This window comes from Tyto alba, unplaced genomic scaffold (genome assembly GCF_018691265.1).
Source record: "Tyto alba isolate M040663 unplaced genomic scaffold, T.alba_DEE_v4.0 Super-Scaffold_9, whole genome shotgun sequence".
Lineage (NCBI taxonomy): Eukaryota > Metazoa > Chordata > Aves > Strigiformes > Tytonidae > Tyto > Tyto alba.
Window position 1 is genome coordinate 6510660 of NW_024881330.1, and position 24369 is coordinate 6535028.

General features: G+C 40.3%; 1 protein-coding gene across 2 annotated transcripts in view; it reads left to right on the forward strand.

Annotated features, from left to right (window-relative positions):
• The first annotated feature begins 1509 nt into the window (after positions 1-1509).
• FAM135B (family with sequence similarity 135 member B) overlaps positions 1510-24369 on the forward strand; it is a 220671-nt gene continuing 197811 nt past the window's right edge. Inside the window, exon 1 of one of the 2 annotated variants that reach the window (XM_033011811.2) lies at positions 1510-1553. The gene's annotated coding sequence lies outside the window, so the exon portion shown is untranslated. Of the gene's footprint in view, positions 1554-6460; positions 6587-24369 lie in introns of those variants that run through there. The other variant, XM_033011810.2, reaches the window with a different exon arrangement.

Genomic DNA, 24369 nt, shown 5'->3' on the forward strand with positions numbered 1-24369 from the left:
AATCAGTTTTGCCCACGTTATAAATGGATCGTATACTTTTCTTTGGAAGACTTGCACTCATGTGCTTGGGAGCAGATACTCCAAAGATAAAAGAGAAGAAGAAATGGTCTTTCTGTTGTGTTGATCCATCAGAACTTCTATCTTAAGATAGCCCATAAACCTTCAAATAAACACAGTTTTCTGGTGTTCAGCAGCAACTAGATATAAACTGCTTAGCTGATATGTTGACTGCACTGGATGTTTTCCAGTCTGTGTCAAACAAGAATTTCTATTCAACCTTCCTTCCTTTTTCTGGAGTACTGTAAGTTAGGCCAGATCTAAGGTGGGACACAAGGTGGGAGGTGGGATACCCAAGGTAGGAGGAAGGGTCCTTGCACTATGCCCAAGCTAAATAGGGCTGCCCTTATGTTTTATAGCACAAAATTGGCAGTGGGAGGACTAAAAGGTAGTAAGAGACATAGAAGACACCAAGTGGGTCTAGAATATTGTAGGCTCAACAGGATGGATGTGTGTAAAGTGTGACTATGTGTGTATGGCAGTATGTGTGTTTGGAGGAAAAATGAGGCTATGTGTAAAATTAAGGGAGAGGTTAGCAGTGGGTGAACTAAGGGGGCAGAGATCAGGAATCTGTGGAAAGTGTTTCGGGAGCAGTGGGGTATGAGACTTCATGATTTCACAGGATGGTTGAAGTGGGAAGGCACCTCTTGAGATCATGTTCACTGCCCTACTCGAATCGGGATCAGCTAGAGCAGGTTGCCCGGGACAACACTCAGTCAAGTTTTGAACCACGATGGAAACTCCACGACCTGTCTGGGCAACCTGTTCCAGTGTTCAGAGAGTTCAATACTGATCTTCAGAAAGTCTCAGATGCTTGTGTGGGTGCCTCTGAGAAAGTCCGTGCCTGGTTTTCCATGCACAAAATAAATGGAAATGACAGACCTTTTCCCATAGGGATGTTTAGAAAAATAATGAATGTTTGTGATTCTGTGAGGTACTACAATAGTGAATTAAATGTTCTGCAGCTCCTGAGTCTGTCTGTAACATGATCTTTGAGGTCTGGACTGGCTTGTTCACAAAATCCCCCTTCCCCCATGCCTCCCACCTGCTGTGGGAATAAAACTAAGGATAGAGTATGATAATCTTGTGTGCTTGTGTTGAGTTTTTGATTCAGCCATTGGTAAGATAAGGAACATACCTCCAAATCAAACTGTTGTGTTTTGCAGAAGAACCTAGAAAGATGTGCTTAAATAGATATCACATATTGGTCTCTCTTTAAAGATGTCCAGAATGTGTTTATCCCTCAGTCGTACAGTTCACTGCCAGTAGACGTGTTATTTCCCAGAACGTTGTTCTATGGTACACAAAGACACTTCAGAAATCATTTTTGAACTCCTAATACTGCTGTATTTCCTTCAAGTCTTATCAGATGCTTGTCTTGTGTCAAGCATTTGAAACGTCCTTAGTTTATTTAATCTGGGTTTCCTACTTATTATGCAGTCTTCCAGAGTCATGAATTAGAAGACTGTATCCTGACATCTCCAACTGCCTTTCAGGTAAGAAGAGCACTGGTGGGTAAATGTAGCTTTTTTTCTTACTTAAAGCAAGGCTGTTTACTTGTCAGGTTGGTTGTAACAAGTAAGATGCTGGATTACAAATTGAATGGCAGAATGAAACTAAATATTAAATAGATAGCAGCTGAATGAGGACTCTGTGGCTTGAGGACAGGATAAGTATAAGGACTTGTAAGGAGAAGTATAAGCTTATTCCATTGAAGCTTTTCTTGGATACAACTATTAAAGCAAGCCAAGTCTTTGTGATTCTTGTATATATTATACTATGTGGGTTTTGTGTGAAATATATATATAGTAAAATGATAAAATATACTATATACTGCAAGGGATTATTCTTTTTCTAGTGTTGTAATCTTTACCTTTAATTCTTCTGTATGATACGTGGAAATGCTGCATGATTTTAAAAATGCTGCATTATTTTAAAAACACCTTTATACTGTGGTACTCCCCAGAAATCTTTATTTATCATTTATTAGAATCACAGACTCATAGAATGGTTTGAATTGGAAGGGATCTTACAGATCATCTAGTTCAATGCCCCTGACATGGGCAGGGGCACCTTCCACTAGATCAAGTTGCCCAAAGCCCCAGCCAATCTGACTTTGAACTCTTCCATTGATGAGGCATGAATGATGGAGGACTGTTACCAGCTACATCAAAATAAATATGGATATATTTTAGTTAACCATTCGGGTCATATTATATCAAATAGCTGCATGAAAGGCACCTTTTGATCCCCTCTTCTGTTTTTCTCATTCTTCCTTTGCTTAACTACTCCTTCGTTGCATACTGTGAAACTGGATTATGTGAGGTTGTGTTGCCTTTCACATTAGAAGGTGTTTCAAACTCTGTTATAGCAGTTTGGTGCAATGCCTCCTAAACGGGTCTTAGCCATTTGAATGTTCCTAGAGGGTATAGAGGATCCAGAAGATATCAAAGCCCCAAGACAGAAAGTGCTATCTGTTCTTTTGGGCTAGACACTTTTTCTTTGGACCTTACCTTTTCCTGAAATTATAAAAGTCGAGTATAAAGTAACAGTCCCTGGAAACTCTGCATCACAATCAAGACGTAAATTTAGTTTCTCTGTTAATCAAAAGAGAAACTTAACTTTCTCTGTCCATTAAATACAGATCTGTTGATTCTCCTGCTGCTAGCCTGAAGCATGCATTTGGCCCTACCTTCTGCTCCCTAGCCACGTTGTTGAAATGTGACACAACCACAGTGTGCTCTCACAGGGTTTTCATGCTGCAGACTGTGTCCCAGAGCTTGAAGAAAGCTGTTGCAGCCAGGATATGGTCTCTGCCTGTGAACATTCATTGGGTCCTCCAGGTGGAAGCTTAGTGGCGTGGTCTTTCCCTGTCACATACAACAGCTTGCCTGAGACACGCTCACTTCCTTGTCCTTTATGTGTGTTTAATTCACATGCTTGTGCCTCATCATGTAAGGTTTTATGTGCTGACATTCAGGTATCTGGGGAAGTTTTCAGTTCTGATCTTATTTCAATTAATTTTAAACTTATATATATATATATATATATATATGTATATATATATATATATATTTAATCCTGCTCTTGGTGGATTTGGTAGACTGACTATTATACTGCAGCTCAAGTAATGTAGGGTGGCAGAGTGACAAGGAGTCCACAGCCTGTAGAAATGATTCCCAGTCCAACATGGCCCTGTAGGACAGACTGCTCCACTGAACATCTATTAGATGTCCTGCTACCTAATGGGAATTTCTGCTCCAGGTTATTATTAAATAACCCAAAGGCTCTCCACAAACAATCTAGAATATGACATTTCCTGCCTATACTGGGCTCTGGGACACCAAGTGTGTCCAAGAATGTCTGTGCTGTTGAGATTTCAACGGGTCTGGGAACGTTCAGCAGCTAAACAGGCACACAGACATCTCCACTGCTGAAACCTTAGGCTCCTGTGGGGCTAAGCTGGTATCTAAGAAGGCATTTTCGGAAAGTATGTTTTGGTTTTAATCTTTGTCGACAGGCTTCAGAACTCATTTGTCTGATTTGGTGTGATAGCTCTTTGAAACAAGAGTTAGGGATGGGATTTGCCTTTACCTCAGGGTGCTGAAGATAAGCACAGTTAAGTTAGTCAACCTTGGTGTCTTTCTAGCAACAGGGGAAAGAATAGGAGACACAAGTTGATTTACCTCTTCAGTATTTAAAGCAAGAAAATAATCTAGACATGACTACGATGCATAAACATAAGTGTCTAGTACCATCTGAGTTGTCTTAGGTCAGTAATTTCTAAGCAGGGTTAAAACATATGACATATATTCTACCCTCAAAAATGAAAGCTATGACTACAAATGCAGCCTTTCCTCTAGGCTCTGTCAAATATGGCTGTGACATGTCCTTTCTTTGTAGAATCACATCTGTTTATGAAATTAACATGTTTCAAATATTGACATGATTTATTTCCCTAGTGAACTGGTGCAAGTCATTGATCCCATCATACAAGACCTCCTTGCATGGCTGAGGTCAAATTATTTTTTTTTTCCTTTTTTTTTTGTTTGTTTGGGTTTTTTTTGGGGGGTTGTTTTCTTAGAACTTTGTATCCACTTTGTACTCCTTTGGCACAGTTCAAAAAGCGCACTCTCCAGGGTCCAGACAGTGAGCTATGAGCCATTGGTTTCAGTGGGCTCTGCATGTCCTTTGAGGTGTATTTTTCCTCAGTGTTGCAGAATAGCGCCAAGAGAATTAAGATAGGCAGATCATCAGAACAGACATGCTGAGCTGAAGCATCTGAAGCCAAAGGGCCCAAATATCTTCTGGTATTCTCATGTGTGTCCTTGAAATCAGAAATGCAGCTCTCAGAGAATAACCCTAATAAGAAAAGTTGGAAAATATAATCTTGCAAGCTGATTACCCATACCTCAGCAGATAAATTTTGCAGTATATTCCCTGATTTAGCAGAAATAAGATCTGTTTGTGGTTTCAGTGATCTATTCAGAATAACGATGGGTTTTGCTGTCATTTATTTAGTTACGGAGTGGGCGATTTAGATTTGCTCACAATCATTACTGCAATGTACTTCTTGTACAAATATATTTCTTGTACTTACTTGTGCAAAGTACTTCTCCCCCTGCACCTCAAATAACATTGGGGAATTCTCTGGGCCATACATTCACCAAATATTATTTTTTAGTTCTTGAAAAAGGGTTCAAAATACTGTCTAATTTTACATGCATGACGTTTAAAAAGATTAAAATAAATAACTTTTCTTAATTCTTTTTTGAACAGTAAAAAGACCCTTTGAGTCAATTATTCCATATAGTCTCTGAGTGAACATCAGAACTGTTGCCTAAAAGGATATTAATTAAAAAATCTATAGGGGGAATGATTTATATGATAACTAGTTTTATAAGATACATAAAGGCTGGGAAATGGGAAGCTATTCCAAGGAAGTCTGAAAACGTATGCTGGCTGGCACATTTTGCTCTTCATTTGCATGGTTCCAGGTTCTTCCATACCAGTGAGATACATTGAAAATGCCTTTATATGAATGTCATGACTCTTTAAATGAACATGGTGTGGAGACACTGTCTTCTAGAATACCTTGAGAAGAGGTGCTGCCAACACACTTCTTACAACTATATCACCAGGTCTGATACTTTAATAGAAACACCAGTGCATGTTTTTGGTGCCTCAGGCTCATAGATTCATATTGTGTGCAGCATCCAAGCTGCGAGCAGAGCCCTGGTAGTAGAAAGTGAATCCCTTTAGAAAGTTTCCACCAGTGATTTTTCTTTTTTGGTAGGTTTTAGACAGTGGGTTTCACAATGTCCTGCAAACACTACCAGCTCTTGAAAGAACTGTCATGGCTTATGAGCGTTATACAGCTTTGCACTGACATTTTTGGATGGGAGTGACATTTAATTGTTGTGACCTTGCTGTGTCTTGTGATGTTCCAGTGCCAAATGAGACCCTCATGACACGTGTATTTGATAGATAAATGGCAACTGAATGCCTTGATTTCACATGTCTTTCTCAGTTAGTACTCTGCATTTTGATCATGTGGCAGTCCCTCCACCTGAGGTCTTTTTCCTTTATTTTCAGATCCCTAGAGAAAGGCAAAATTCAGCTTGTATGCTTCCTGAAATTAGGCATGAAAGTATTAGTGCCCTGAGCTGTGTAGGAGGGTTCATTTCAAACAGGATTTTTTTCACTGTTTCATGGTAAGAGGAAGTTCCCTCTTACAAGGAACTCACTTATAAGGGGATTTCTCTGTGCAAAAAAAACACCTTTACACAAGAAGACAGTAAAATCCTACTTTTAAGTCTAGTTTTAAAGAAAGAAGGTTGACCTTCAGTTTAAAAGAGAAAAAGTTTGAAATTGCATCAAAACAGGAACTTTGAAAATTATTCCCCTTCTCAGCTTTACCGTTTTGTTCACTTCCTTATAAAAATGCAAGGCATCCCTGAAAAATGAAAATCTGGCCTCCTAGAAGCTGGTGTTTGACCTGTGCATGGCAGCAAGGTCTTTATCCACAAGTAGAGAATGCAAACATTTTGGATGAATCGCTGCATCTGTTTTCCAAGAGCCCCAATGCTGCATCAAGGAAGGACTGCCATCCTCCCCACTGTCGCCATCCCCCTGGAAGGGCTCTGGGGTGACATACTCATGCTCGTACACCAAGGGACATTTGGCCATGATGGGTGCCGAGGAGATTTGGGTGCTGGGGCAGCTGTTGCGCTGAGCGGTGCCGCTGCCGCCACTGAGTTGGGTAACCATGGCAACAGCATCACCGCCAGCATCCTCCTCCTCCTCACTCGGCTCTCCTCCTCCTCAGCATCATCAGGAGCAGCAGCAGCAGCAGCAGCAGCCCTGGCAGGAGCCAGAGCCCGGCAGCCGAGGCTGCAGCCAGCTGCCTGCTGTCCCCTACCTGCACCGTCACCCAGCCACAGCACCGGCACCGGCACTGCTGATCCCCACGGGTGGGGAAAAATAGGGGAGAGGGAGGTACACTGCAGAGGGATCCCAGACAACCCAGGTAAGAGCTGTGGGGCTGCTCACAAACTCCCCGTGATTGATGTGTGTGTGCCTGGTGTGTGTTTGAGTGTGAGCGTTTGTTGCTAGTTTTCCAGCTCGCTCCTTCCAACGGCAGTGTAATGACAATTCAAGGCAAGCATGTTTTCTGGCTCATGTTTCCCATCTCTGCCATACTGTCCCTCTCTCTCTACTCCACCGAGATACATAAGGAAGAATAAATAATATTCAAAAAGATTGGTAGAAAATGGTGTGATCGGGGAACCCAATGTGATCAGAGTGTTGAATTGCTGTGCTTCCAAAATAAAAGTGGACAGTAGCAGCAGAGCAAAGGTTGTTGTGGTAATTAATAACCCTTAAAAAAAGAAATCATGCGACAACACACTTCTGTCTCTGCCCACTCCACAAATAAATCTCTCTCATCATATTCAGAATAGAGCTGTAAACCAGAGAGGTGTATGAATAGCCAAGATGAGAAACCTCACTGTAGTCCACAACAGGCACATTTACCTTAAGTACTTTAAAGCCAGACTAAATCATTGTAATAACAACACAATCATACCTGTGAATAGATGTGTATATATATTTGTAAAAATACGGCTCTTAAGCCTTTACACCTTCTAAGAAGATAAAAAAAATCTTAAAGATGTGGGTGTGATGGTCAGGCAGTAAGAGATGCTCACTTCATCTGTGTGTGAGAAAGCATGTACTGGGTACATTTTAAAAGGTAGGAAGATCAGCTCTAATTCAAAGGCATATGGGGATGGTCTTTGTCATTTTAAAACCAGAATTGATCCAAAGATGTGGAGTGTCCTTGTGCAGGCAAATATATGTGGATGAGTGCATACATGTCTTAGAGAAATGAAGGGGGAGAGAATAAGAAGTAAGTTTAAGCCAAGCGGTAAGTGTTTGCTATGTAATGACTGCAGAGAGCTCTTTCCACTTCCACATAACTATTTTTATTTATTTATTTATTTATTCAGCAGTAAGGAGAAAGAAAGATGTTACTGCTGTCTCTATCTCCTCTAAATCCCTTTTCTCCCTGTCTGGTGTCCTGATCTTCCTGTGTCCTCCCCAGATCATCCTCGTCTGTGTGGCTGGAAATGCCACTGTCTATAACGATGATAAGCATTTTAATAGAAGGCTTCTGAGCTCATTCCATGATTTGATACAGTTATAATTCTGCTTCCTAATTATACCGTGGGGACAATCTGTTTTTGACCCAATACCACGTAATACAGTAAAGGCTAAGGGGCACCTGTCTTTCATGTTAAACCTGATTTGAAAACCACAGGGCTTTTTCGTCCCAACCTTGTGTTTTGCTACCTGTCTGCAGATCATCCTAAAATCACCAGGAGCTGGAAGAAAATCTGAGATTATAGGTATATAGCAGAAAGCAGAATTGGGCCCACCTTTTCTCTCTGATTATAAACACCCTCCTCCTGCCAGGTACAGGAGAACAAGGAATTTGAGAATGCCTGGTTCTCATACAGAAGTGTTATAAAAATGACCTGAGAATTATGTTCCATCCCAAGGGAACTTGCTAGGGTGAGAGACAGAAAACGAAAACACAGACAGGTATCTGGAATCAGTGCTTTGATTTGCAAAATAATTTCCTTAGGAACCTGATCTTATCATCACAACAGGTCTTCTCTACAAGGGGCTGTTTGATTCATGTTAATAACAGCACTCAAGGACACTAAGTTTAATCGAGAAGGATGATTTTGGATAATGATATTAATGAAACAGAGACACTGTAGGGCTACAGTCCTCAGGACACTAGAATAGCCTGGCCACATTACAGTGTATTTCTGCGTAATATTTGGTGTCTGATAGAATATTTATATCTTGCAATTTCTCCTTTGTAATAAAAGAGAGGGAATAAAAGTGACTGTAAAAATGCCTGTAAAAAAGGGCAAATCTGATCACGTTTCTGACACTGAGATACCAGCAACAAAATCAAAATCCTGTTTATACATGTTGCAGAGATGTAAAGTGCATAATCAAGGGACGTCTCAGTAAGGTATGGAGCAGTGATACTCTCATCAGAGCAAGCAAATCACTGAAGGTCAAAGGGCTTCAGGGATTACACATTAACACCCTGCAAGTATTATTACATAGTCTTAATTTGCTGCTAGCTGTGGGAAGATGATTACAGGGAAGCCAGAACTCATACATGGACTTTTGATTACTACGGGGCTGAAAAACTTCTCTTAGAAATTACTCTGGGAAAGGCAGGAAAGGGTGTTTTCACGAGCACTGCTTTGCCCTCTGTGGAGGGCTGTTTATGGAAAGTCAGGGCACTGAGTCTGATATCAGTGTAAACATCAAGGATGTTCCTGACCTCAGATAACTGATTTTTAATGCTCAGTGCCCCCCAATTCCCAACCCTCTTTCCCTTGCTTAAATCAGAAAGCCTAGGAGAATTTCTTTTTTTCATTTTGCCTTATGGCTTGTTCTATCATATTTTATTTGTTTAGTAATGAAAGGGAACACAGTCTTTTGTTTGCTTTGTGCATGGCTGTTAGGAGCTGGTCTCTTGATGCCCACTTAATGTTGTTCACTAGCACTGTTCTAAGGAAAAAAGCTATTTTTGTATCTAATGATATTACTAGGAATCATTTAAAATCCTGATACTTATTTTCATTAGTCACCCACTGTGTTTCCTGGAGCTCAGAACAAAAGAAGACTTATACAATAGTTGCTGTTCAAAAGTCAGCATTTGCCAACAGGTTGAAACAGGTATTTCTGAAATGATGCAGCCAGGGATTTTTTTTTTTTTTTTTTTTTTTTTTTTTTTTTTTAAATAAGGAAAGCGTTGTTTTCCAGATCCTACTCTATAGTAACCCGAGGCAAGAGATGATTTGATGATGAATGTTGTACCTTGCATTTAGCTTAACAATGCTATTAATTTTATTTTGAGGCTATGTGCAAACTGCCATTTATTACTCCATTCAATAATCACACTCTATGATTTTCTCTGTTGTAATATTGTAATTTTTTCCCTTTACACTGTATGTTGATTGGCTAGATTTGCTGTTTAATGAGACAGACACGTAACCATGGAAAATAAAAGTTTTCCCAGTGAGTAGGGAGAGAGTGAGATTTTTTTATTAGAGAATGGACACTCCCTATCTGTTTGGTCCCCTTGAAATTAACAGGAGTTGTGGCCCATCCACACCTGATAAGGAAATAACCTTTTTTTTTTGGTCAATATTAATTTTCTTGAGCCATTTTTATGGCTGTGTCAGGTAGAGTGACTCTGCTTTTGCTGTCATTCACAGAGCAACCAAGTTCATCTTCAGTGAACACAGAGGGATCCACAGAGTTTGTTTCTCTTACTGCACAAGGCACTTTATCCTCACACATTCTTTACACCTCTTGTGTTTTCTCATCCTAAGGATCATAGGTATAAGACAGTCTAAGCAGTAGTTTGACTTTCTGCTGGTATATAAACTTAATGAATTCTTGGTTTTGTACTTTCTAATCTGTGTCTAATAGATATATTTATCTACACTAGTTATTATTTTTCTTAGGTATATGGTATTGTCATGGATAGGGCAGATCTTATTCAACCTATTGGACTTTAAAGACAGAATTGCTGATATTATTCATTATACATTAGACGTATTGAAAATGCATAACAGTGGTGTTACAATAGGTTGCTGCCTGCCTCTCTTGCACATAAATTTCAAATTCTGACCTCCTGGTAACAGCATAGCTCTTAAGGATTCACAGTATGTAGCACAATGACAAGTGGGACTTTCTTAATGTAACTTGGCTTGGTAGGGACTATTGTGCTATTAGGACCCTGATGCCACCATTTAGCAGCCTGGGGAGCAGCAGGCTCTTTCTTTGTCCAGCTAGTTGGGCAAGCAAATCTTTCCTATTTCATTACTATCCAGATCTGCATGACTGGGAAGGAATCTTGCTCTGCCAGCATCTTCCAATGTGTAATTTTAGTTTCTAACATACTGCTAACATTGCGTTTATTTCTGAGGCTAGAAAGCAGTGTTCCATTACTTTTTTTTTATGGCCCAAAAGAGCATGAGTATTACTTGGAGGATGTGGCTTGAGTGAAATGTTATTTGTATCTCAGTTGTCAATTTGTCAGCCCGTACTGCCAAAACCACTGTGGCAGTAGTAAAAGCAATCCTGTTTTCTGAGAATGTTTTCATAAAGAACAGAGCAAAAGGACCAGTATTTCCTACACCGACTCCTCTACAAGTGGGGTGTTTCAGTATGACAATTTCCATACCTATTATATTATCTCTTTTTCCTTTTCACTTATAGCCTCTTGTTCTTCTCAGTGGCTTTGACTTGATCTTATTGTGATCAGATGATGCTTGTAGATGGTGTAACCTCATGGTCTAGCTAAATAGGCTCTTGCCTTGTGAGCATCAGCTTTGAGGATGTCTGCATGAAACAACTGCTGAAATGATTTTGTTTGCATAGGAAAGTGTCCCATTTGTTATAGAGGTGATGGGGAAACATGGGGCAACACAGTTATGGAAGATCTTGTCCCTTTATACCACTTTTCTGGATTTGTGTGATCTAAGAAAATTTGAGTGCTTACTCATATTTTGGCTTCTGCAGAGGACTGAGTCTCTGAGCTACAGGTTTTGAGCCTATGATGCAGGCTTGCTAGCTGCCAATACCTGTAGCAACTGCACAGACTCTGTGTGATTGAGTACCTGAGTTCAGCAGGTACTGGCTTACAGTTGTACAGCTCTGCTGTGCTATTAGGACCCAACTATCCCATGTCTTAAGACACGAGGATCTCAGTGGGACAAGGCAGATGGATTTCATTAGAGCTGAGCAGTGTCTTATGCTGCGACTCTTGCAGGCTCTTACACAGTACACTACACTGCATAAATCTACTCTACAACACACAGCAGTACAGCCCTATTTATTTTCTTTGACTGACTGTCTTGGCTTAAAATATCAGATGAAAACTCCTCTCTTCTGTCCAAGTCACCTCTTTGTTTTCTCTCCGTCTCCCTCTCCCTTTGCAGCTGTGTTTAAGCTGAGCGGTGTGAAGGTACAGTTTGCCAGGATAGATGTTAGAGAAAATAAAGTTGCATTGTGTTATGTTCTAGAGTGTTTTGCTCTACGGCCACCCAGCCCTTTCACCACTAGAAGCTATAGGATGCTTGCGACTGACCACAGAAACAGCAGGATTCATCCCCATGTACAAAAGTCTTTTCAGAAGGAAAGATAATGCATAAGTCTGTGAAGGGATTGTTGTTTGAGAAAGGCATGGAAGCCTGAACCCTGTTGGTCAAAAAGCTTTTGTTGTCTGCTGTAGATGGATCAAAGTCATGCTGATGTCTTAGCCTGGGATGTCATGACCACCAGAACATTCATTGTCTTTGTGTGAGGAACTAAGCAGCAAAACCAGGGACATTGAGAAGGGACAACGTAGAGAGGGACAAGGTAGAGAGACATTATTTCATAAAGGCTACCCTTTTTTTGCAAGAAGTCAACATCTGCAGGTAGTCCCAAAATGGAGAGGAATAATAATTCCAGAAGGTTATATTAAAGACCCTTACATATGTTCTGTCTTTTATGGTGGGAAAGGGAGGAATAGAATCTGGATTGCGTCAATTCTTTTGTCTGTAGAGGGAAGAAAGATTGTTGGAAAAACAAAACAAAACAAACCAGAAAAAAAAAAAAAAAAAAAACTAGTGAGGAATGATCAGCAGACTCTTGCTAATTTTTAGTAGCACTGTAAATTAGGCCTTGTTTTCTTTAGGTGACTTGCGTTGGTGGTGGGTGACATTAGTGCTTTATTAAACTTGCCATGCTGAGAAGCATATCGGTTTAGTGTAGCTAATAATAATACCCTAATCGGGAAACAGAAGGTGGGATAACTCAGCATCAGAAATTGGAATGCAGAAATAGTCACTGTTAGTTGAACTAAAAATACACAACAGCATAACCCTCTTGCCTATAGCAGCACATGCGGAACACACATTGGGCTCTGGCGGTGGGGGGAATGGTTTTCCTTTGTTTTCAGCAGCTGCTAGATCAGCAGTGCTCTGTGGTGACCCGTGTGTGTGACCGTCAAGCACTACCTCAGATGTGCAAGGCCCCTCATAGCAAGTTAATTAGGATCCTTGGCAAGTTAATCATTCTCCAGAGCCATAAACAGGCTATACAGGGTGAAACTGGCTATGTAGGATGATTTGGAAAGCCAGTCTATCCTAGGGTGGGACTATGTGATCATGGTAACTCCCGAAGGTGGGAGTGACCTGCAGCAGGGACAGGGATGTAACCATGGCTACTCTGTTCCTCTGCTCGGTGCTCCTGCTTGGGGATAAACAGCAGATGTCAAGATCCCTGCTGAATTGTGAGCCTTAGAGTTACTGCTGCACAAGAGTTATTTGTGTTCAAACATATTTATCCATTTTCCTCTAGAGCCTCACAGGGCATACCCAACCTCTCAGCTTGGACTTTACGAGGGTGAAATTTGATTTAGCACATACATGTTTTTTCTGCTATGAACTTTGAAGTCTCCATGACTATAAGCTAAGAGTGGCCCAGAATTAGGGGTGATGGTGGACCCTGAAATAAATTAGTTAGATTAAATTAGGATGAATCTAATGCCAGAATCAGGAGAGCAGCATGAAGTATCTGCTGCCTTGTCAGATGGTAGATCAAAGATGAGGAACACACTGTAGATGAAGAAAGGTACTCAATGAAAAGACAGAGCTAACTGTGTTGGGCACAAGTGATGAGACATTGTCTCTGGATAAAGGACACAAACACAACATAGTGCTGAAAGAATGAAGACAAGAAGAAAGGGCTGAATGCGTAATTTGTAATTCTTGCATTATGTGTACTAAACCCCTGGCTTTGGTGGGAATTCTTCACTGGTTTTAATAAAGACACAACTGTGGCTGGGATAGGGGTGGTCAAGGATATGACTGTAGCCACTTTGGTCACCACACCTGCAGACAGGAGGAGTACATGTGGCTGCATCAGCACTTCTGCCTTGTGACTCTACATCCCAAAGTCAGGTGTCTGCTTATCATACGAACACAGGTGTTTCTCTCAGAGCAGAAAATGACAGTATACTGTGTGAAGAAAGGTAGCTAACAGACCTGTTTTTAAAAGATTCAACCTAGAGGTAAGCCCTTTCCTCAATGCACCTGAGCTTTTCTTCTGATTGTTTTCTTTCTGTGCTACATTCCAAATGATAAATCTGAGGACATCTATCTCCCTTGTGTTTCATCTGAGACTCTTTGGAATCATGGGGATCATCTGTAAACAGGCCAGGCAGAGCACAGGTGTTAATTCTCTTGTGATAGGTGCCTCTTGTGTGGACTTCTCTGGACTGAGTTTACTCTAGAAAAAGGGAGCACCAGGAATGACAAGTTCATTTACCTGTCCTTCTTAGCCAGTCTTAGCTTCTTTCTGGGACTGCTATTCTACTTACTCTGATGAAGTGAATAGCAAAAAGCCATTTTTGTTCATAAGATAGGTTCATAGGATAATTCAGGTTGGAAGGGACCTCTATTCCAATCATCTGCTCAAATCAGGGTCTACTGTGGAGTCAGACCAACTTTCTTAGGGTGTTATCCAGTCTAGCTTTTTACCCATTTATAATGAAAATTGAGTGGCCTGTAAAAGCTTTTGAATTGTCAGAATCAGCATTGATCAAGTCAGCAGGAGCTTTCAGAAAGAGACTGTTTTGAGAGAGAAAGGAGATCTGACAGTATTTCCATGAGGACTTCTGATCGTGGAGATACTCAGAGGAAGCTGGGAGAGATTCTGAGAGTGGCATGCAGAGCATGACAGAAGTGAAGATGAATTTATCAAAAGCATCCTTGTGCTGTCAAGGGCAGGTTTACTCCTAAGCATAAATGTCTTCCTCTAGGGACTTGTGGAATATGCGTTGCCAGGGGGAAAGTGATGACGTTTATAGTGAAATGGGTCTGGCTTGCCCTGCTTCTATACATGGCAGATGACTGTTCTGGGAGATAATGCCTCAGGTCAGTGATTTAATTATGTCTGGTTTGGAGACCTCTTAACATACCTGAGATAACTCAAAGCTTAAAGGATGGCTTTTGGAAGAATCATCTGTTCAGCAGCACTAATCACCAATTACTAAGAAAAGATCACCTTACTTAGTCATTTCCCTCTTATATCATCTTCTCACAAAAAACTCAGTTTATAAAATCTTTGCTTTCAGGACCAGCGCCACTGATAATCAGAAACATCTCATTGCAAGAACATTTAAAAAAGGGTTTGAAGACCAATTCTATAAATGTTTCCTCTTTTGTAAAACAGCCTGGGACTTGTAAACATACTGGGTCCACATCTCTCTAAATAATTCATAATGATGAATTATTTATTTGTATAAGCTGGGTTTTATGTAGGGAAATGCTTTTATTAATGTGAAGGAAATGCAGATATTTTAGATAATTTTTAAAGAAGTAGCTGCTTTTTCACTCTTGCTTCTGTCTTCATTGCAATTAATTTGTCTTGTGTGTGTTCTTCAGGAGTGGCTGGTACCTGATTTGTAGCAAGTCAAGGTGACTTCCTCAGCAGCAAAAATCACAAACCTTTCATCACAATAAGGCTTATCAGAAGATGAGGTGTCCACTTCCTATTGTAGATGTGCAAAGGGCAGATTTTAGAATCGTTTATTTTCCAGATGAAATTGAGGATGATGTTTACAATCCATGGGAGAGAATTAAAGGTGAATGCTGTTACTTATGGAGTCTTTTGTACAGTGCTTTCATTTTTGAGATTATCTTGAATTTTGTTATCTTTTTAAATATTTGAATAATTCTCTTGCATTTTCTTTTCTCTCTCCTTCCTTTTCCTCCCTCAACAACAGATGATTTTGAAGACAGCATGAATGAAACAAAATGTTGGCATGGACTATCTGGATTTCCTGACAAGATAAACATTAAGTTAAATGTGAGACATATGTCTTAGTGTGTGACTGTAATTTTATAAGTTCTTTTATATGTTATGGTTGGCAACAGAATCCCTGTAGCCTATTCTGGCTAGAAAGAACAGTATTTCTTAGTCTTAAGACAGACACATGATCTAAAATCAGGATATACCACTAGCTATACAGTGTGAGTGAATTTGGTTATGAGTTGTTTCCATTTTGATACATTTTATAAATGGAGATGGTTATTAAGCCATGATGCATTTGTGATAGGGATGACGGTCTCATCAGCAGTCCTCTTTTCTGCCTTCATCCCACCTTTGGTATTAAACTATCTGGAGGCAATGCAGCTGAGTTTACATTGTGGAGTACAGACTTGCATTGGGTGAGAATATTTCCTCATATGGTTTCAGGGGGTACAAAATGTCCTGTGAGACATCAGTTTGTGCAGACATACAACTGGAGAGAGGTTGAATGCCATGTCCCTCCCCACCCCCTCAATTATGGGTACCACTCACATCATCTGGGAGCTCTTTGAACTGCAATTAATTCTGCTCATCCCTCCTCACCTTTTTATGCAAGGATCTCCATGCAGAAATTCTGTTGTTCATTTATGTATGAGAAGATGCAGACCCATGAGTGTTTGTATTTTATATGAGATCCTGGTCATGGGTGGAATTTAATTTGCTCTACTTTAGTGATCTTCAGTGGAGTCAACTTCATCCAAAGTTGCCTCCAGATTTCTTTATGTGGATAGGGCAGAGAAACATGTATTGCTAAGTCACTACACAGATAAGATTTTTTAAATGCCTACTTTAGGATAGGAAGATCATGCTCAAACTTTGTCTCCACTCTCTAAATGGGAACTTGGACAAATAGTTGAGGAACAGCCATTTACACTGTAGGTGTCTGTCATTTTACCAAGTGTATCCAGTCTTATTTACTGTCAAAATACAGAACAGAGCACAGACATCTTGAGCCTTATCCCTCTTCTCCAGACACCCTTGTAACTTGTCTGTCTTTAGGTTTCCAAAGATATGTGGCATTGTGATCTTTTTTGCAGGAGGGATCGTATGCAGGCCTCCTGCCTTTGTCATTCTGGTTTCCAGTCTGTTCTGGTATTTCACATGGCAAGACCACTTTCCTCTGATCTTCTATCATGTTCCTCTGTATGATGTCCCACTTTGGACTCCTGGCTGGTTGCTGCACTACCACAGTAAAAGAATGGTGAAGCAGCCCCTAGCATTGCTCCACAGTACTTCCACTGAAGGATTTTAGTCGTAAGATATAGTCAGGGAATAAATGGCACATTTGACAAAAATGTAACCTGTTTGGGAAGTGCATTTGAGTTTCAAGGATGCAAACACCATGAACCAGCTTGGGTAACAGAGGCACTATAGGTGTGTTAGCCTGGTGCCCAGCTGCACCAGGACACCACTGGGTTCCATCCTTGTTTGGTAGGGTGCTTCAGCCCAAGAGGAGAGTCATCCTCTCCTTGCCCTTGAGAGAGCTTGTTCAGAGACAGCTGAAGCAACCTCTGCAGTGGTTCAGATATGCAGTACCCTTTGTTTGGAGGAGTAATTTAGTGCTTTGTGTGGGTGCATTTATGGGAACACACAGCTTCTCTTAAAGAAATATGCATGCTTCTGGTGTTTGTAGATGTTAAGTCTGTACATTAGGAGAAAAAAATAGAAGAAATTTTGGTGGAGGAAATTTCCATTATTCATCAGCACTTCATTGCAGGCAACACTTTCAGTTATTTGTCCCCTACTAGATTTTTCTGTGTAGGGAGAGAAGAGGGGTTAAAATTTGATTCCCAAAGGAATGAATTATGTCTGGCACTAAGGAAATCAACAACCTTATGAAAAGAATTGCATGTTAAGGCCTTGTTCCTACAAATTCTATTAGTGTAACAATGAGCCATGCTAAGGTTTGGTCCTTGTTGTCTTCTTCAGGACTCCCAGGTGGACTTTTTCTTTCATCACTTTGGAGCCTAAACTTTTAATGTGGTTGTAGATTTTTTCCTGTCTCATTCACAGTGAGTCTTTCTGACTCTGGTTGAAGTCAAGGAGAGCAGCAGTATGATGCTGGAGGAGTACCTAAAGCCTGAGGTGTGTAGAATTGGGAAAAAAAAAAAAAAAAAAAAAAAATCCAGAAAGGTAGACCCCAGAGTCTTGCCTGTCTTCCCCCACCTACACACAGACCTATCAACCTGGATGATGTATGTAAGATCACAGAATCATAGAATGGTTTGGGTTGGAAGTGACCTCAAAGATCATCTAGTTCCAACCCCTCTGCCTTGAGCAGGGACACCTTCCACTAGACCAGCTTGCTCAAAGCCCCATCCAACCTGGCCTTGAACACTTCCAGGGAGGTGGCAGCCACAGATTCTCTGGGCAACCTGTTCCACTGTCTCGTCACCTTCACAATGAAGAATTTCTTCCTTATCGCTCACATAAATCTACCCTCTTTCAGTATAAAAACGTTACCCCTCATCCTATCACTACACTCCCTGACAAGCAGTTTCTCCCCATCTTTCCTGTAGTCCCCTTTAGGTACTGAAAGGCCACTATAAGGTCTCCCTGGAGCCTTTTATTATCTAGGCTGAACAGCCCCAATGCTCTCAGCCTATCCTTGTAGGGAAGGTGTTACAGCCCCCTGATCATCTTTGTGGCCTCCTCTGGACCCACTCCAACAAGTCTATGTCCTTCTTATGTCGGAGGCCCCAGAGCTGGACACAGTACTCCAGGTGGGGTCACATGAGAATGGAGTAGAGGGGCAGAATCACCTCCCTCGACCTGCTGGCCGCTCTTCTCTTGATGAAGCCCAGGATATGGTTGTCTTTCTGGGCTGTGAGTACATGCTGTTTGCTCATATTCAATTTTTCACCCACTAATACCCGCAAGTCCTTCTCCATAAGGTTGCTCTCAATCTGCTCATCACCCAGCCTGATCCAGTCTATGTGCCTCTGTCTGCCACTCCCCTGATGCTCAGTGCCACACTTCACACATCAGTGGTTCTCAGGGCAGCTGCCCTTCAGCTGTCGCATGCACTGTGTCGTTCCAAGCTGTGGTGCCCTCACCAGCTGTGGTTGGTGGTTCAGGAAGGAGACTGAGAGGCTTTCCTGCTGCAACTGCTGTTGTGAGCTGCTGGTAAAAAGTTGTGTCCCAGACGTTGCTGACAATATGTTGAGAAGACAACCTAAGTGCTTATTTTCTTCTCGCTCCACCATTGTACAGTGTAGTATACGATCCTGCACAACTGCCGTTAACTTGACTTCTGTGGTTGCTCCAGTAGGATTTGCAGGGTAAGAGGATGAGTTCTCACCAGAAACCAAAATTATTAATTTAAAATTTTGTCTCTTCCAGTCTGGAGCATTCGAACTGTTAAGAGAGTATGAAAACTCCTTCTTTTTAATTTTAAGAACAATGTTTATCTTGTTTTGTTTATGAATCTTTGTCAAGTTTCATCAAATCTACTGTAAGCCCCAAATCAGTGTTGAATATATCCTTTTTGCTCCAGATCATTGATTTAATGATCAACAAAGTAATAAAGATGGTAGAAAATGCAGCATTACTACGCTTAGACAAGACTCGTGGAAACTTAACAAAACTCTGTGAAGGAAAATTAAATTCTCTTTTGATGAATACAAAGTAATGTACAGTGGAAAGAAGTAACTTGAATGATTTATTGCCGTTGATGAGTTCTAAATAAATTGCTCACCACTTGAGGGGAAATCCTCCAGAAAACTTTTCTACATGTACAGTTATCTCAGGAAATAAAATCCTCTGTGAGTAAATAGAATATTTGGTGTAAAAGAACTGGGATGAGGATTATTTCTGAATATAAGAATGAATCTTTTTTTTCTTCCCTGCAGTGAAATATTTGTCAATTAAAAAATGTTTTCACTTAAATTAATATCAACCTATGGGAAGTATTGATCTCTTAAAATTTGTTATGGGAAAAAAGATGGAAATTAAGTGTTCTGTAATCCTATTGGAAAGTTCAGGGTTTGTTTTGTTTTGAAATGTCTTTTTTACTTTCAAATTTCAATTGTTTTAGAAAAGAAAGCTATTTAGATTTTAAAAAACCCAGAACGTCAAAATGAAAGGTGCTGATTCACTGAAAGTGTTTCAGATACATCAAAATATTTTTATTTCTGTCAAAAAATGTTATTTTGTGGGAAATATAGCATTTTCATCTTGAGTCTGAACACAAATACCCACCCACTCACAGCTGGAGAATTGCTTGCTATAGGTCCCATGAGTGTGCTCTCCAAAACATTACAATATCTTACCAGAGGCATGGCATCTCCTGAAATAATAGTGGATTTTAATCTGGTCATTGTCTCCTATAGAGTCCAAATCATAAGTAAAAGGCTTCAGAAGCAGGTGACCAGAATTATCACTAATAGCAACACTTTTCTTGCTTTGGGTTTGTGTAGAATGAATATGTTATTTCACCTGTGAATGTAGAAAATATCTTAGCTGAAGGGCCAGGTGCTGATGTTCTCAGTTCCTATGAAGTTAACGGAAAAAATTCCTCTTGGATGGGGAAGGGTTTTCACCCCTGGTGTTGATATCAGCAAGGTAGCTTTTACACTAGGCTAGGTACAGCAGTGCTCTGCAGAACTAACTGTTGAGTACCTAGAATAATAGAAGGTGAAAAAATTTACATTTGTCACTTTTATTTTCCAAAATGTAAGAGGAAAAGAACATTCTGTGAAAGGCAGTACATTGAATGTAGATTAAAAAAAGTCTATAAGCCATGAAACTTGCAAAAAAAAAAAAAATGAACTAACAAAAAACAGAGGCCAAGACTTAGAATTTAAAGAAATAAAATGGGGGAGAAGAAGGAAAAGTGCTGCTCATTTTTACAGCCAATTAAAACATCTGTAGTTACAGGATGAATTTAAAATCTCACAGGTGCTGACACAGGGGCTGAAAAAAATTGAAAGTTTCCCATCAGATTCATTTCTATATCAAGCAACATCTGAGGGAAATTATGACAAAACCTGCCCACTGGGAAATACATTCCATAACTTTTCTTTATCATAGAATCTCAGAACAGCCCTGATTGGAAGAGACCTCAAAAGACCATCTGGTCCAACTTGTTGTGGGAAAGGGAGCCAAGAGGAGATCTAGAAACCTGTCCAGTCACATCTTGAAAACCTCTAGTGATGGTGTCATGATTTAACCCCAGTCAGCAACTAAGCACCATGCAGCCACTTGCTCATTCCTCCCCCTCCCAATGGGCTGAGGAGAAGAATCAGAAAATAAAAAAAAAAAAAAAGGAACTAAAGGAACTTGTGGATTGAGATAAGAATAGTTTAATATCTAAAATTAAATAAAATACAATAATAACAGTAATAATAATTTTAAAAATTTAAATTAAAATAAATATAACAAAAATAGAGAGAAATAAAACCCTAGAAAAGACAAATGATGTACAGTGCTCACCACCTGCTTACTGATGCCCAAGTAGCAATCAGCCCCTCTTGGCCAACTTCCCCCAGTTTATGGACTGAGGATGACATTCTGCAATATGGAATATCCCTCTGGCTAGTTTGGGTCAGCTCTCCTGTCCACACTCTCTCCCAGCTTCTTGTGTACCCGCTGCTGGCAGAGCATGGGAAATGGAGAAATTCTTGACTTAGGATAAGTGCTACTTAGCAACAACTAAAACATCAGTGTGTTATCAACATTATTCTCACACTGAAAACAAAACACAGCATTGTATCAGCTACTAGGAAGAAAATGAGCTCTATCCCAGCTGAAACCAGGACAGATGGGGATTCTACCCTCCATGGGGAGGTTGTTCTCACAGTAAAAAATTTCTTATACAGAGATGAGACCTACCCCAGTGCACATTGTAATGGTTGCCCCTTGTCTTCTCCATGTGATCCATTGTGAAGAGAAAGACTATATCTTTTTGTAGCTACCCTTTAAGTACTGGAATATTGTGATGAGGTCTCCCCTGACCCTACTTTTCCCAAGGGAGAAGATACTTTCAGTTAGAAGAGACCTCCATCTGTCTTTCCTCATAGGGCAGGTGATCCAGACCTGCTTTGATCATCTTTGTGTCCCTCTTTTGGACTCTCTCCAGTCTGTCTATGTCTTTCTTGAATTGTGGAGACTAGAATTGGACACAGTGCTGCAAATGTGGCTGGACAAATGCTGAGTAGTGGGATGATCACATTTCTATCTCTTCTAGTGATACCCCTGCTGATGCAGATCAGGATCTGATTTACCTTTGACACTGCAACCATACACCACTGACTTCAGTTCAGCTTGTTGTCTACCAAGACCCTCAAATCCCTTTCAGTAAGACTGATCCTCAGCCACACATGTCCTAGCCTGGCCTGGGTTTTTTTGTTAGGTCATTCCAGGTGCAGAACTTTGTACTTGTCTTTGTTAAACTTCAAACAGTTTTTGCCTGCCTACGTTTCCAGCCTGTCCAGGTTTCTACAAGACAGCTCTCCCTTCTGATGTGTCCACCTCACCACCCAGTTGGGTGTCATTAGTGAACTTGGTGAGGGTGTTGTCAATCTCATTGTCCAGGACATTTTTGGAGATGTTGAACAGTGTGGGGCCCAGTATTGATCCGTGGGGGACCCCAGATCGGAGAAACTGCTAGCCTGAGTAAAAACCGTTGATCATCACCCTCTCAGTGCAGCATGTTAGCCAATTTCCTACCCATCTTGCAGACCACTCACCCAGTCTGTATCTTGCCAGTTTGTCTCATAGATACCATTTGTCTAATTTGTTTAGCTTGTCATTTCAGGATTATTTTTACTTTTCACTGAAACTTCTGTCATTGGTCTTGTTATTATATCTCTGTAAGACATACTTGTCTCCAGTATTCTGCAGTCAGAAGGTGAACCCCAACATCTCTTTCTTGGGTCATAAATCCCTATCCATATGTAGAGAAGTTTGTAGTTTTGGTTTTTTTTTTTTTTTTTTTTTTTTTCAGTGCTGAAATTGTTCAGTCATAGTGCATGTAACACTAGACTTTAGTACCTAGAATGCTATCTGTATTTTGCTTTGCTTTTTAAATGTCACAGTGCCTTCCCTGCCAAAAGCATTCAGAAAACCTGTTTTTGGTGCAGCATAGTGTGTTATGTAATTTTTTTTTTTTTGTTTTTTGTTAAAACAAACCTGTTAATTAACTTTCTCAGCACTTTTTTTTTTTTTTTTTTTTGGTATAAATGAAAATTCAGTTTCTTCAATATATAGAAAATAAAATTAGTGAACTCTATACCAAAAATGGAGGGGAGGAAATATAAAAGCACTGCAGAATGCCGAGTGTCAGTATATACACAGAGAAATAAGGTGTTTGTGACAACAGAAAACAAAACTACAAACAGTTTTTTCTCTTCCATCTGCATGGTGAAGTTTTCCCATAATAAACTGATTATTAGTAATCTCTTCAGGGCTCAGAGATGACCCATCTACTTTACCACAGTACATTAAAATACTGTGTATTTTTCAAGAAAAATCCCCTTTGAGCCATAGTAGGATTTAATATTTACCATTATCGTGTAGCTGTGATTGTAAAAGGCAGTTGTTAAAAACTGCAGTGTTCATGATGGTACATTTAAAACAAGAAGGCTAAAGGTAGCAAAGCTTCAGGAGGCATTTTTCTTTCTTTTGATTTCTTCCAGCTTAGAAACACCCCTTCACAGCTTGTTCCCTCTCTTTTCCCTCTTTGCTAGCATCTTTTATTACCTCATATATGTCCCCATACCACAGATTGCTGCAGAAACAAGGGAAATCATCTCATAGCCACTTCCCTGCAATTGTGTTGTGCCATTACTTCTTCATGCTAATCTGGCCAGGCATAATTCCAAGTGGAACAGGTCTTGATTTCAGTGGTACTACAACATGTAATAGGGTTGGTCTGATCATCTTCAGTTTCACAGGCACATGTTGATCATTGCCTCCTGCTGATTTGCCCTTGGCTTCTCTCTCTTTGTCTCTGTCGTTCCTGCATGGGAACATGCCACATTTCTGTTTCATCTCGGTGTTAAACCCAGCAAACCATCATGCTGACTCCTAGGGCATGGATCCCAGGTATTTACTTTCCCTTTTGTCCTTCTCCCCATTAGCCAAGAAAGAAAGCTGTACTGACCTGTCTCTGATTTTGGAAGGTAGCTTCTCCCTTTCACTCAAAATTAAATTTCTTGTCCCCTTTTACCCAGTTTGGAAAGGATGATCTTGAAGTAGATGTATTCTTGTGCTTCTTTGTCTCATAAGAGATAGTCAACTCCTTCCCTCTGTTGGCTTGGTGTGTCTGTCCCTGGAAGCAGAATGTGAGTACTGCATTCTGGAAGCTTGCTCAGCTCTGAGTATTTATCAGATCCCTGAAAGAAATTGAAGTGATGCAGAAATAAATATAATTTTTTACTGATATTTGCAGCCCCTTCATCTTAGCTGACCTTGAGACTGCTGTATTTTCTGGTAAAAGAAGATGGATCATCCATGTTCTTTTTTTCATTCACTGTCTTCCCTCTCCATACCTTCATTTCCTTTCCTTCCAACCTATAATTAATCTCTGTTTCTCCAAAATTTCAACATCTTTCTATAGGAAGGGAGCATTGTTTCCCATCTCTATCTCTTTTCCTATAGAACTCTAACCAACCAAACCCCTTGTACTGGGGAGGGAACGAGTTTTCTTAAGTAGGACCATTTTCTTATCTCCACTGCCATCTGCCTTCTGGAAGGACCTCATCCTCTTCTAGCCCACAGAAAGAAGAGAAAGAAAATGGGAATCTTTAAAATTGTTCCTCTTTAAATGGTTGCAACTAATTATGAAGCCTACAGATACTGTGAAATCAGCTAATAAACTCCTTGAGTGAGTCTCTGAAGTCTGTATTAGAA